The 14612-nt window shown below is 45.4% G+C and overlaps 1 long non-coding RNA gene across 2 annotated transcripts; it reads right to left on the bottom strand.

The window, feature by feature from the left end:
* Positions 1 to 6813: 6813 nt before the first annotated feature.
* Positions 6814 to 10336, bottom strand: LOC138688138 (uncharacterized). Of its 2 annotated transcripts, none has more exons than XR_011327193.1 (4): positions 10086 to 10336; positions 9567 to 9650; positions 8233 to 8471; positions 6814 to 7049 (listed from the first exon to the last, which is right to left on the bottom strand). It is a non-coding gene; the product is annotated as an uncharacterized lncRNA (long non-coding RNA). The 2 variants fall into 2 exon arrangements; XR_011327192.1 differs by having other exon boundaries at positions 6814 to 7044.
* Between the last annotated feature and the right edge of the window lie 4276 nt (positions 10337 to 14612).

Here is a 14612-nt window from a genome sequence, read left to right as displayed (position 1 = left end):
ACCAGCGTGGTGGGAAGGTGTGTGGGCACACAAGGGTGTACATACTGCTGCCTGCTCCTGCCTGAACACCTAGACTGGAACAGGGCTCGTTAGTGCTAATTGCTTTGCTGAGAGAGCGAAAGACTCACTCCATCCGGGCTGTAAGGGCACTCCAGTCCTCAGGCTTGTAAGGGGGAGAAGAAGTGGCACGACTCAACTGGAGAGCACAAAGGGTGTTAGCCAAGGACCAGATCCAGTCCCCACTGGAGCTAGACGAGCTTTTATTTCAGGCTGCGTGCAAAGTGAGCAGCGCGAGCCAGGAGGACTTGGCTCTCCCAACCTGCCATCTTGCTGAGCACCAGACAGACGCAGAAGTGGCATCTCTGCCATCCTGCAGCTCTCCCATGACAGATGGGCCCCAGAGATGTTCAGTGCTGGCGAAGAGCACCAGCCTCTCCCCTCGCCCCAGCACCGGCTGCGCAGCCGGACCTGCTCCACCTCCACTGGCCTCAGCACCTTCAGCCAGAATCTGTTCGTGCATGCCTGAAAATGTGCCATTTGCTGTGGTAGATACCCACACCCCTGCCATCGCACGCAGGAAGAGATAAAAACACCAACAAAAGCAGCAGGCAGCGCAGGAAACACCCTGATGACAATACCGAGGCATGGAGGAAGGAGAACGGACCTCAACAGAGCAAAACATACCCATGCTCAGTGCATCCCAAAACTGAACTTGTGTAGCTCTGCCTCCTGATTCAATGTGGTTTTATTTCAAAACCAGCCCCAGGAAGCTAGTTTGATTTCCTGAGACATATCACTTGGCAGAAAGTCGTCTATCTCCGGTGCTCTTGAGTCATGCGTTACTACTTAGCCGAAAGTAACGGTAAGGGATTCACTGCAACGCCCTGCCTGTCTTCATGAGATACAATGGAGGGAGAGGGCTCTGCCACGCTGTGCTGAGGGACCAGTACAGTCTTGGGAGATTGCTATGCTGGCCCAGCCAAGGCTGCAATTTTCTCTTTACTCCAGATCGCATTTGAAAGCAATCCAGAAGGCTACAGCTTTACGCTAACACTTGGACTGCGAGGTTTGAAGGCCAAATCTGGTAAGGATGCAAATGCTACACCAGCAACCCAGGCATTTTCTTGGCAGCCTGTGGCCAGCACCATTACAATGCAGGCAATATATAGCAAGGGCAACAACAAAGCACTTTGGAAAGCCAGGAGCACAGTATATGTACTTTTCAAATAATATATGTCTTGTCTTACTCAAAGCTCCCAATCCTGTGTGTCTGGTCCTGGGAACAAGTCCCCTAAAGCATCTGTCAAAGAGTCCGTCCTTTTCTCCACACACTTACGTGTCCCTACAGTGACCTCCTCGTACAATACTATCCCCTACAAGGACCAGTCAAGTATTTGCCATCAAAACTCTTTTTAAGTAGAAAAATGCAGTTTGGAATTTTCTACAGAACGTTTTGGTTTTTGTTTTTTTTTTTTTACAAGGGAAAAAAAAATAAATCCTGAGATGCCAAAAAGTTTGCCTGAAATCTTAACACATTAGGATAAAAATGCATGGCTTTCAATGTATTCAGTCTTCTTATTTTTAAATGAAAGTTGATAACTTTCTCTGGAAATCCACCCAAACTTCTAGCTAATTCTCAGGTTCACCATCTCTTGCCCTATTGCTTTGTACACCATAAGATGTTCACCCGGAGGTGTGGGCTATGAGTAAATGCAGCTCCTATCTTGCCATAATGAGAAGTTATAGCTGCCTGGAATGGCATGCTCCTCATGATGGATGGTATTACATACAGCCTCGAGCTGACTGACTCAGCTGCAGCCACAGTCAGCCTCTAATGGCTTCTACTTTACTAATATGCTTGTCTTTGGTGAGATTTTTGCTGCCTGTTGCATCCATCTGCTTTATACTGTGCTATCCTGCATGGTTTAGGGCTGGTGGTAATGACATTGCCGCTCTGGACAACAGGAGGTTTGGCTCTGCTCTGTCGGCTGCTGCTGACCGTGCAGCTTGTCTGCAGAGAATTGCGGTGATTTTTTTAGCTCTGCATCACAGAGTGGGATGCAGAAAGCAACACCTCAGGGAAAGGATGGTCCTATGATGCCCTGCAGCCCGTGCTGCAGGTGCCACCTTCACTGCTCTGGTGCAGCACAGGACAAGAGAACACAGCTCAGGGAAGAGCAGGAAGCTGTCCCATGGGTTGACTGTCAACCCTTAGCTGGAGAAGGGACAAAGCCAGAGCAATTTCAGAGGGCAAGTGTCAAAATGAGGTGAGAGTATCCCCGAGGGTGCTAACATAAAGAAACCCACCCCTAGAGCAGCGCTATGCTGCTGAATTGTGCACTGCCTGCGCCAGCAAGAAAAACCACCAGCACAAAGGACCCTCTGGGAAGCTCTGAAGCCCAAGGAGAAAAGCTGTCACTTCAGAAGGATCTGACCTGCCTCTGACCTGAATGTTTTTGCAGCCTGAGCCTCGCTTCCCTCAGAAGTTCGTGCTGACGGGGTTAGAGCAGTGCTGCGATAGCCCACTGATGTAGCGTGAAGTCTCCTCACGTAAGGGCAGCTTCCCACCACGTTTCCCAGGCATTGAGCTCTCCATGTCACTTGATGTCATCAAGATTGCAAGGAAATGCGGAATGGCACAAGATACATGTGGAAAAAATGTGACAACCTGATTTTTTGCCAGACTTCCTCCCCCCCAGATAAATACTTAAAATGAACTTTTGATCAAAAAACCCACAGAATGTATTTCAACGGTCTGCTGGGCTCCCTACCGAAAGTGTGGATGTCTTAAGCCATCAAATAACAGCTTGCACTCAGGGATTCATGTGAAGAAGAGAAACTGACAGGTAAAAGCAGTTTTAGTGACAAGCCGTTTTTTTGCTGTCAAAGGAAGGACATAGTTTGCTGTTGATTAGGGAAGAGAGAGAAGGTGTCGGGACGTCTGAATGAATGAATTACTTGGCGTTCAGACCCGTTTTCTTTTTATAGAAGTTGTTCATCCGGAAAGGTTCATCAACAAGTGAAACACAAAATAAGCTTGTAATGAGGCTAAACTCATTAGCAAACCCCCTCCAAGGTCACATCTATTAGTGGGCAGGGTGGAAGAGCCGAGCGTGGCGCTGGGGAGTCCCTCTCAGTGCTGGGACCCTGGGGATGTGCATCGTGGCCGCTGGCACGGTAGCTCAGTGTGGGGCTGACATGCCAGCAGGGCACAGCACGATCAAAAAACTGTTTACTTTGAGCTGGAGCTATTTTTAGCTCCAGTAATCTGTGCAGAGATGATAAAGCTTTTCATTGCAAAGTGAGTGGCTGTGTTTTCCTTCTGGGCAATTTCACTCCACAAGCTTGTCCCTTCCCCCTTCCCGGCCACTACTCCCCAAGGACCTTATCTCCTCTGGCTGCTGAGCTGAACACCTCCAAAGGTTTGTCCTGGCTAGATAGGCTGGAGTCTCGGTCCAAACTTACTTTTTTTCCTTTTTCCCCAGAGGATGTATTCCGTTTGGAAAAGAAATGAACTTTTCTTTGGTAGTCTCCAAAGTCCGGTTCAAAGCCTTTGCTGAAAGCCCATTGTGGACATGCACCCTCTAATCCTTCATTTCTGCAAAATTCCTTCTGTCCAAAGGCTCTTGCAAAATAAGTCACTTGACGGTTATCTCTTTGCAGCTGACACAAATACAAGCAGGTCTCAAACTCAGATCTCATGGCAAGCCAGAGTCGTCAGTCAGTGACCGCACTGCCCTATGCCATGTTCTACCCAAAGGGTCCCAAAGCCCATTACAAACTCCCTTACACACTCTATATAAGAAGCACTTTACCTGCTGCTGATAGGAGAAAGCGCGGCAGCTGGCTAGCGGCACAAAGACTACAAAACAAGCATTAAATCCTGCTTGGTAAGGGATTTGTTTGTCTAAAGGAATCCAGAAGCTTCTTCAGTGTAAACCCACAAAGGTCATGCATCCAGCACATGCTTCGCCAGAAAATTGTTCCACTGGTAAAAGCTTACTTGATTGGGACACAGGGTGAATAGCAACATCTCTGTCTGCTCAGGGATGTATATGGGGGTGGGGGGGAGAATATGCAACTATTAATTAAATAGGTTCATTCTGCTTGCTAAGAAAGGTCAGATACACAGAGCTAACAATGATCGTCAGGATGAGAAGGTGCAACAGGAGAGGTATTGCTTAAGTTGATCGTGACTGACTGCTCAGGTCTTGCTGGCAGGGAAGCGGGAGATCCTCAGAGGTCCACACACAGGTGCTCCTTTGCTTTGTCCCTCTGTTTCTGCTAGAAGGGGTAGTTGGAAGAAAACAAGTAGCAGGCTGGGTTGGCAGTTGTGCTTCTCTCTTTTGGAGAGCAAAGGGCTATGCTAATAAATGAGAAGAAAATAGTTATCTCTGTCAGCTTTATAATATATGCCAGAGCCATCCAGCCAACGGTTATGATTTTTCCCTGGTGTTTGGCAGCAAGACAAGGATTCCTGTTGCAGATGTGCAGAAGCCATGTAAATATTTTGATCCTGACTTGTGCTCTCAGCTAAATGGACTTTCATGTGATTTTATTCCATGGATGCTGAATGGGGTGTTCCTGGTGAGGCATCACACTCAGGTTATTAATCCTCTGTTGTGAGTCAAAGGACTGCAACTTTCAGGCTTCACCATACACACTCACTCTCTACCTAAGGTCAGGAAAAAATTCAGCCTAACCTCCTGGCACGATCCCCTGCTTTCCATGTCGGTTCATTAATGGGGTACATGTAACTAGATGCCTTCTCGTGAAGCAGCTGGCCACTGTGACAGCCAGGATAAGCTCAACAAGGCTGTTCCTGTGTCCCGTGCCATCTCATGTCCTTAGACATGGTGCTATTTATCTGTTCTAGCTGTTCCCAAGGCCATAAAGACTAAAACTGGGGAGGTGCAGCATCCCTGCGATTTGGTCTGAGAGCAGCAGGAGTTCAGGGCGCTCCATGGGAAGAGCTCCATGTTCTGGTCAGGGAACAAAGTATTCTGTTTGTGCTGACAGTGTACATGAAATAAAAACAGGGTTGGCCTCGTGGCCCGGGAGCATTTCACTCCGGCATTGCATACAGCCCTCTGCTCCCAGCACTGTACTGGGAACCTGCCCTGGGTTTCAGGTGTTGCCCAGGTGTGCAGTGGCTGACACAGGGAAGCGTAAGCAAAGTGATGGGGACACCCTGCATATTGGGTGGCCCAGAGAAGGGCTCTGCCACCCCAGGGTGGACTCAGGGTCTGACAAAACCCTCTTGTTCCTTACCGACTGTGTGGGCAGGGTACGGTGCTGGCTCCTGAAAGGAATGAGGGATGCTGCGGGGAATGGGATTTGCCAGGAGGCAGAGCCATCAATTCTCAAGTGATCCTGGTGGTGTTACACCAGTGTCTCAGACTGACATCCCACGCTCCATCCCTACTGTAGTAGTAGATATTAAGGCATAGTCCCTGCCTCACAAAGCTTAATCCTTTAAATATCCAAGACAGACAAAAATAAAGGAAAAGAGGTATTATCATCTCCTTTTGGCAGTTGGCTAGTGGAAGGACAGAAGGCTAAATGACTGCTACAGAGACAGATTATCACCCAGCCCAGAACACTAACCTTGTCCACACTGTTACTGGCAGCTCCTCCACGTGTCTCACAGATGGACAGCCCGATGCTTTTGTGGGTGCATGCCAGCAGACCTTCCTCACCTAATAACAGCCAATCTCACTCCCCACTGCTCTTGAGATGTATTTTCTTTACTGCTTTTTGTGTCATGACTATTCCCTTATGGTTATTCTAGCATTTCCAAGTTTTTAAAGGGTTCCGCTTGCTCCCTTAATTCACTGTACCTGTTTCAGGTTCTTGCTTCCTCCCAAAGCTGGGCTGGGGTTTTTTAGACATGTGTAAAATTTTCACTTTTATGCAGGATTACAGAGTTTGGACATAGAGTTTAATGTTTTCATACAGATCCCAGTTGCCACTCACTTTTGCGGATTAAATAATTTCCTTTTATAACATCTCTCAAGTGATTGTTTTCAGCTTTATAAAAACTGGCCTGATAAAGCATCAAGTATCTTTATTCAGATTATACATCACAAGAATAATCTAGCAATGGCATTTAAATAGACATCAGCTTCCTCAAGCCATGTTAAAATCTTAGCTCCATGCAATCCCGAGTTAGATGTTTTATAGAAGGTCTTGCAGAAGACCCTTTAATAAAAGTCCACCATCCAGGCTGTCCTGGGTCAGAAAGTTTCAGTCATATTTGATCTAAAAGTCTGGGTTTGGGTCTGGGTTCCTTACCCTCTAATACTGAGGGAAGTGTAAATGCCAGTCACTGTCCAAAATACCCATTGTCCAAATTGCTGTGCTGCCTAATATCTCCTCCCTGCATGCACAGATAGCTGCAATATTTGTGACCTGCCGTGTATGCTGCAAGCCATTGGAGCGACAGTTATGCCGTTATTTCTATATGGACAGATATATTTCTATATTTCAACATATTTCTATATGTTGGCCATCCTGTAAAGGCATGTTCAAGGGAGCAACCTCTACAACAAGCTAAATATCTGTAAAATGGCCCACTATAGATGGACACTTTGCAAGCTGCCCTTCTCAAGCTGGCCGACTGACTGAGCTGCTAAGCGAGGGGATGCTGTACCGAATGGGCGCTTGCATTGCAGAATTGCTGCCCCAAACGGCCTCCGCTCTCTCCATCCCTATGGCAACCAGCAGGAGATCTCACTGTTCGGACAAGAGGTGTGTGCTCCACAGCAGCGCTGCCTGCTTTCCTGCAGAAATCAGGGCTCAAACTGAGCAACCAGGAGGGAAAATCCTCTTTATTTTTACTAAGAGGTCTTTTTAGTTGTTATTTATCCACATCCCAGGCACAGTAACATATCATTAATAATACAGTTAAATCTCAGCAGTCTTCAAGGATGAGTTGAACAAGAATGTAGCCAGTTGAGCACCTAGAAGCATTCCTTTATGACTCTCCATTGCATTGGGAAGTTCATCTTCGTCTCTCCAACAGCTCCACCAAACACACCACTCCTGTGCTGAAGGCAGAAGGTCACCAGCTTTTCAGTACCTAAACCAATTTGGGCAGTAAGTTTGCTAGCTGTTGCATTGCTAGCTAACAAGAAATTGTGTGAAACTCAGAACTAGAATTAGTGGAATAACAGACCCCCCTTTTCCCATCTTTATTTGCACAAAGGAGAAAAAAAAAAAGACTCATTGAATCTACTGGTTTATTAGATAAATTTAAGATGCAAAATTAGAGAAGCCTCAAGATTTGGTATTGAAATGTTGGATGTTGGAGGGAGGAGTGTGTGATTTCACCTGCAAAGTAACTACTAATTTGGAGTAAACCACTACATGATAGGGTTCTTTACCTCAAGAATTAATATAGAGGGGCTTGCGTGCTATGAATTTCATCCTAATTTGCTGCACACTGACTTCCTCATGTAAACAGATAATTTTGGCAAGGCTTATGGTATATATACCTCTATTTGTTCAACAGTACTTCAAACTGGGATACCACCACAGTCCAAACAATTGAGCTGTGCCTGCTGGCTATGGATCCAGCCCAGTGAGAGCCAGGAGCTGACAATGGCACCATCAGTGATGGTATCCAAACAAGCTAAGTTTGGGAAGCTGTTAGGAGTCATCTTTCATCATTCAGCATTTTCAGTTGGGTTCATTTAGTTCCAAGCTGGGTAATTACAGCCTCATTATTTTTCCTTTTACAATGAAGACAAGACTGCAAGCCAGGCAGAATAATTCCTCCTGCTACCGTTGCCAAGATATGATAGCACATCTACGCCATAAGGAATGTGTCATGGTATCAATTTTATTACCAGTAAATAATGGCTCTTCAGTTAAGCAACATCTTAACACCACCTGGTGCCTAACCATAAAGTGCTAACTAAATTTCAACCCCTACAGACAGATAATTGAGTCAAGATTACCACTGCCCAGCACATTCCTCGTTGACCAGCGTGCGTCAGGTTTTACATGTTATTTTTTTCACTGAAATTAGTATCCGGCTACAATCAGACTTTCATTCTAAAACCACAAAAACTCATCTAAAAATAAGACATCAAAGTTCCTGTGACAGTAAGTAGAGGCCAGGACTAAGAGAGCGGTGTTAGATCAGATATCAGAGGGCAATTCATCCCCTCTGTCCATCTTCACCGGCTAGAGGAAGAGCTCAATAACTACCGTGGATTAGATACTTACCTTGTAGGCAGCTTCAAGGCAGTGAGATGAAACCCATCCAAGCAGGAAAGGAAAAGAGACACCTCGTTTATACTGTTGTATCTCGCCAAAGTCCTTGTGCTCTCGCAGGGACTATTTCTCAGCCCAGGAACCACTGCTAGTGCAGTGAAATTTTCTGACATACACATAGGGACCAGTGTGTCCATTTCTGCTTTGCTTTGATGGCTCTTGCATGAAATTGTTTGAGGACTGTAATGACACTAAATACATGTTTGTTAAAAACAGCTTTGAAAAGAAAATACCCACAAGAACTGCACTGTGGGCCTGCCAAGGCATTGGGTTCTGCACAAGCCCCTAAACCCATGGTAACAAATACAGTTAACTAACACACATTTTAATTAAAAATTGTAAGCCATCCTTTAGAGGCTGAAAAAAACCTTCTGCCATTATCTCACAAAGACAGCAAATTCAGAACTGAACTATTACTTATATGAGGAGGAAATGATTCTGCTTCTGCTACTGAAATGCCTGTGGAGGTCAAGCTTAGTAAGGTGCCCTGCTTTTGTTTCCTATAGGCACTCTCAGTTTTGCAATAACATGACACCCTCAGCGTACATTTTAAAAATTTGTGTGTGCGAATTTGTAGTAAAGGCTCAGTGTTCTCAGGCGTGTTCTGCAGCAGAGAGCTGGCTTGTAAGATCCCCTGATAAACCAACACTCAGCCCTCAGTTCTTCCCCTTCCTTCCCTTCCAGAATTAAGCTTATAGCTGTTTCTGCCCCCAATGCACATGGGCGCAGTGAATACTGAGCCTTGTCAGCTCTTGCCCTACGCTGCCTTCAGGAAACTGCTTGGTTTAGACTCTCTCCGGCAATAACCCTATTGAACTCAACGATGTGACTAGAGATGGTATTGTATTATTAGACTCCCCTAGGGTACTTTTTTTTCTAAATCATCTAGGATGGGAAAAAAGATTTATATAAAGAATGCCATGACTCACTCTCCAATGCCATGGAGGTTCAGACCAACCGGAAAAGAGTTAACAGCACAGCCACCCCCTGGTAGTATTTCAGAGTTTCTAAATACAGAGTTCCTTTCCAATCTGGATGCCCATTTTTGTTATCTTAAAAGTATTTCTGGAACTCTTGGCCAGCTTTAAACAAACAAGCAGGGAGAAATATTTGTGAAGATAACATGGTCGACAGTGTTTGGTTAATGAGTCTTTCTAAGTTGAAGGATTTCATTTTTAGACTTCATTTCCTTAAAGCTTGTGAACAGAAGAAAAAATTGCTCTGGAGACGTTAAATCACACAACCATCCCAGCTATTGGCTTTGGAATAACAATCATTCAACTTACCAAATATCAAACGTGGGAAGGGATTTATCTGACGCATCTATATGATCATGTGAACGCCTTCCTCAAGGAGAAACAGTCTCTCTGCTGGAGACACAAGAGGAAGGAACTGTTTTCCCTTCTTTAAAAAAATACAACATAAGCAACTGTAACATGCTAAATGCTTCCTGGCACAAGTGCAAAAATGCAACATCTAAAATGTCAGCTGGTACGCCCAGAGGATTTACATGATTTAAAAGATTTATGAGAAAAAACTATTTCACTAGCTTCAGAGCATCTTGGAAAGCAGCAGCACCAGTGTGGGGGACAATGGAAAAAGAGGGGAAAAGGAATCTTCAGCCAGAAGAAGTTACCATGGCCAGTATATTCCTGCATTGCTCTTTTTAGTATGAGAAAAAATGGGGTCAGGCACTCATCTGATTTTAAGCTGTGGGGAAAGATGAACGAACAGAGCCTGCCATGACTCTGGGATATGCTCATTTTCTCACATTACATATTGACTCACATAGTCCTGTGGCTCACCTAAAGCCACACAACTCATCACTGCTTGAGGCAGGATTAAATCCAGAAATTCCTGACTTTTCCTCCCACTATTGTTTCACTAGAAGCTGTTCTGCTGCAGTGATTGCTGATAGAAGAAGGCTGGCCAGCTGGACTTCAGTGCAGGCTCTCATGGGAGAGATGGGGTCACAGAGACAGGGTAAATAAATCCTGGCTTAATTAAGAAAAACATATCAGGCAAGGAAAAATCATGAAAACATTTGAAACAATAAACTCAGCAACATTTGTAAGTGTGCTTGGACAATGCTCAGGTAGAAGATTGGCTTTTGTGGCTACCCACTCTTGAAGTGGCTACTTAAGAGCAGGAACCTTGATGTCCTGTACAGCCTGAGGTGCTCTAGCACCAACACCAAGCCTAGATCAGCATTGCCAGGTGGAGCAGGGGCTGATGCCTGGCTCTGCACTAACACTGTCTCGCCTACAGCGATGGGGGAAGGTGCCAAGCTCCAGCAATGCCTCTGGCTGCAAGGCTCCTGCTGGGACAGTTACTACCAGCTCACGTCAGTGCAGGGCTAAGGCTGCTCCAACAGTGCCAGCCCCTTCTAGGTCAGATCCTGCTCCCCAAAGGGCCCTGGCCGAGCATCCCATGCTGTTTGCAGGGATACCGCATTCACCTATCACAAAAGGCCACCTTTCACTCCCTCCGCCTTTTTACCAGCCATCTGTTGCTAGTCCCTTCCATGGTTTATTCACAGATGTCACTGCAGATCTTTTGTACAAAATATTCCCTCCAGCGTATCTCTGTGTTTTGTTGGTTGTTGGTTTTTTTTTTTTAAATAAGCTTTTATTTAATGTTATTTAAATACTTTTCAATACGTTTAAGTTTCACTAATGCTTCCATAAATAATGAGATGAAAGAGCTTTCTGATATCATTCCAGGGTGCTGGATAAAGGTGAACGTTTCTCTCCATCTGTTTTACCAATAACCTAAACTAACGCAGTTTCCAGACCAGAGCACATGATCTAAAGTGAACTGAAGTCAATGAAAAGGTCTCTGGTGACATATAAGGACTTAGAGGAGATTGCACAAAGGTGTCCTATATAATAAATTTCTGGCCAAACAAAACTGGAAAGACACAAAGATTACAATTCCTCTATCATAACAGCAGTGACTCATCTGGTTGCACAGTCACTTGGGGTGAAAAAGAAAACAGTTACTCAATCTCTCAGGGATTTAGACACAGAAGAATATATTATGCAAGTTTTAGCAGCGTTACTAATGGCCTTGAAGCACAGAACTCTACTATGACTCTCACTCAGCTCAGCAGATCACAAATAAGATGACTCATGTATCCATGACATGATAGGAAAATAGAGAGTCTAAGTGCAGAGGCAGGTGCTAATGCAGTCACAGAGCACGCAGTCAAGGAAAGACGAGAATTATAAAATCGTGAGCAAAGAACTGCAGAAAAAAGACACTTGCATATTTGAAGACTTGAAAGCGTGGACTAGGTTGATTTTTCTTGATCTCAAATTGCAGGGGCTTGTGAGTGTCAAGTCAGCCTGTGCACAGAGAAGAGCCATGCTGCTGGCACCGGTCACCTGGGCTTCCCTGGGGAATCACAGCAGACAGCACACATTGGCCTTTGCATGTTAGTGGTGAGCGAGTCCCTGTATCCACAGCACGCGATTAGATTAGACCCCAGTGAAAGTCATCTGGGAGCTCCATAAACTTAACAATATTTATACTTGGGAGGACTTTCTACCCTGCTGGAACATCATTATTTTGTAGAAGCTATTAACTCTGGCCATTTAGAGACTTATTAAACCCACGGGTGGTTTCAGTCATAGCAGTATTTTGCCCATTATCTAATAACTTCCTCACGGATGGAGGACTTTGACAGCTATTCTCAAAGCATGGTTTAAAATCTGGATGGTGGAATAAAGCTCAGTCCAAAGCCTGAACTAAACAGCTGGAAAAGCAGTTCTCCCTAAAGAAAACTTTGTAATTCTTTATGCTCTGGAGATCTGATCAAAGCACAGTTATAAATACTGTTTAAAGGCAAACACTTTACAGAAGTCCAATAATTAGGAGGGTTATATTAGAAAGCTGATGCCAATACCTTAAAATTTGGAAGTTTATGCAGGCCAGATCACAGTAAGATGTTTAGACCTGTATATGGGTCAAGGCAACACGACTGCAGAAACACAGGCTATGTATGATTTTTTAATTTTTACAGTTGGTTTGACTCAGCCATTCCAATTTGCCGTTCCCTTCACCTGACTGAAAGATTCTGGATGATCAAAGGATTATTTGATTATAACCTGTCTATGGATCTGTTACCTGCAAAAATACAGCCCATGCAGAGCAGGGACCCTCAAATTCTCTGAGGAACATGGGGAAAAGTTCTGCTTTTTTGTTATCACAAAAGGGAGACCCTCGAGATTAACAAGAATAGCACTAATGCTTGAGTGACATTTTTTTATGAGCTCAGTTGCACAACAAACTGCAGAGAACTACTTTCAAATGACTATATCTGACACATTTCCTTTAAATATTACCTAATGTCAAGGGTTTTATTCTAGGCATTTCAACTAACATATAGATATGTATGGGATGTAATGTATAGATACACAAGGGGTGCACCATTTCATTCTGCTGTCAGAACTGATTAACATACCAGAGCAGGGTATTTTTGTACAAACTAGGATAACCTCCTGCCATATCCTGTCTTGTTCCCATAGCCGACAGTCGCTAGGCTGACTTCACCCTTATCTCCTGTTAAAGACGTGTGGTTTGAGGTGATGTTATGCAGGATCAGAGGGGGTTTATGTTGGGAAGTAAAATAAGCCCTTGGAAACCTCTTGTTACGTGAACAGTGGAAGGAAAAGGCTTTTTATCTGTATCCTTTGTCTTTCCCTAGCATAATGCAGTAGAGGATCCCACAGTACTTCACAAAACTATTAGTCCTATAAATTTCCTGTGAAGAAAACATTCTCAGACTCAGTATTTAACTGACTTTCATCATTGTATTGGTAATATACCTATGAAATGATTCACCCAGGATTACTGGGAAGGGAACACAGAATTTTTGATTCTGCCTTTATTCTGCATACATTCACGTGAACAGTGAAGTAGCAGGGATGTGGCAAAAGCCTTCTTACAGATCCAGCTGGTGTGCCCAAAAGGGTAATAAAAATATGTTAATAATAAGGGCTCATATATTGTCTGAAGGAAGCACAGTTTCAATCATTTATGGCGTGATCTTTTTCTGAAAGAACCCTGTATGTCTTCATGAATGAGGCTGATTACAAGAGAGATGATACTGTTAACATAATGTTCATATATTCTGAGTGCTAAAGCTGCTGTGGAGAATAAGTGGCCGGTTTACTGGATGGTTTTTGTCATTTCTTGGCAATTTCAGATGGCAATAAAGCTGTCACTCAGATTATTTATCCCTTTCTGTGATGGAAGCAGGTTTTTTGGAAAGGGACTGTGTGAAGGAAAGAAGGGTCTGACACAGTGGGAAGTGATGTGCAATAGCTGGAATTGCTATAGCCAGAACACATCCTCTAACTCCAACTGGTCAGTTCTGACCTTGCCCTCTGACATATTGCAACACTAATGCCAATTAAATATAGCTCCAAACCGCTTTCCTAAACTTCTGTGGAAACTTGTGTCACCTTCTCATTGTTGTTCTATCCTCACAGCCACCTCTCATCCATTTTATTTCCTCCCAGACTTTAGCAATGAGGAGTGTAGTCACTCAGCTGTTTAACTCCTCCAGACTGCAAGTCCTGCAGTATGCTGGCAATCCAAAACCAGAGAAGCCCCAGCTCTCTGGGCAGCAGCAGAACAATGTCTGTGTTCAGATGGTTCCTTTCTCTCTTCTTCCATTTTAAAGGAGTACATCGCTAGCTTTTACAGCCGTGCACCTTCAAAATATGAACTGAGCCTCCCGTGAACTGATGCAGAAGTGTCTCTCCTTGAGAAACCGCAGCTCTCAGAGGCTCGTGAGCTTTCCCACTTCCACCCAGAGCCCCGTTACGCCACTACGCAGGCCCAAACTCACGGGCACCGCTCGGTGCTCAGCAAAGCACGCAGAAAAAGAGGGGCAGCAGCACAACGCGCGTTCTGCTGCACGAGTGCTTGTGTCCGTGTCGCGATGGGACACGAGTGGGAATGCGTTACGGATTCCCCCGCCCCAGTCAAACAGCTCCGAGAGGCTGGGCAGGCCCCTGGGCCCCAGGCAGGGCAGGTGGCGGCCGTGTCCCCAGCCCCCGAGCAGCACGGCCATTACTCGCACCCCCGGGACCCGCAGTACGTGAAGCGGCAGGAGGCTGCCCGCCGGCTCCCTCAGGCACCCCGCTTGTCACCGTCCCTCCGGTGAGGTCAGTGCCTCAGCCGTGACGCAGGAGTAACTCATACAGCTTCAACGCAACCTCTGCCGGGACGTGACGCCTGTCACCGCGCCCGGTAACGCCCTGTCCCCTCCGGAACCCGAGGGGGTCAGTTTTACCCGTGCAGACGGGGCACGGGGCGCGCCA

This window comes from Haliaeetus albicilla, chromosome 2 (genome assembly GCF_947461875.1).
Source record: "Haliaeetus albicilla chromosome 2, bHalAlb1.1, whole genome shotgun sequence".
Classification (NCBI taxonomy): domain Eukaryota; kingdom Metazoa; phylum Chordata; class Aves; order Accipitriformes; family Accipitridae; genus Haliaeetus; species Haliaeetus albicilla.
The sequence above is the reverse complement of the archived record's forward strand: the minus strand, read 5'-3'. Positions and strand labels throughout refer to the sequence as shown.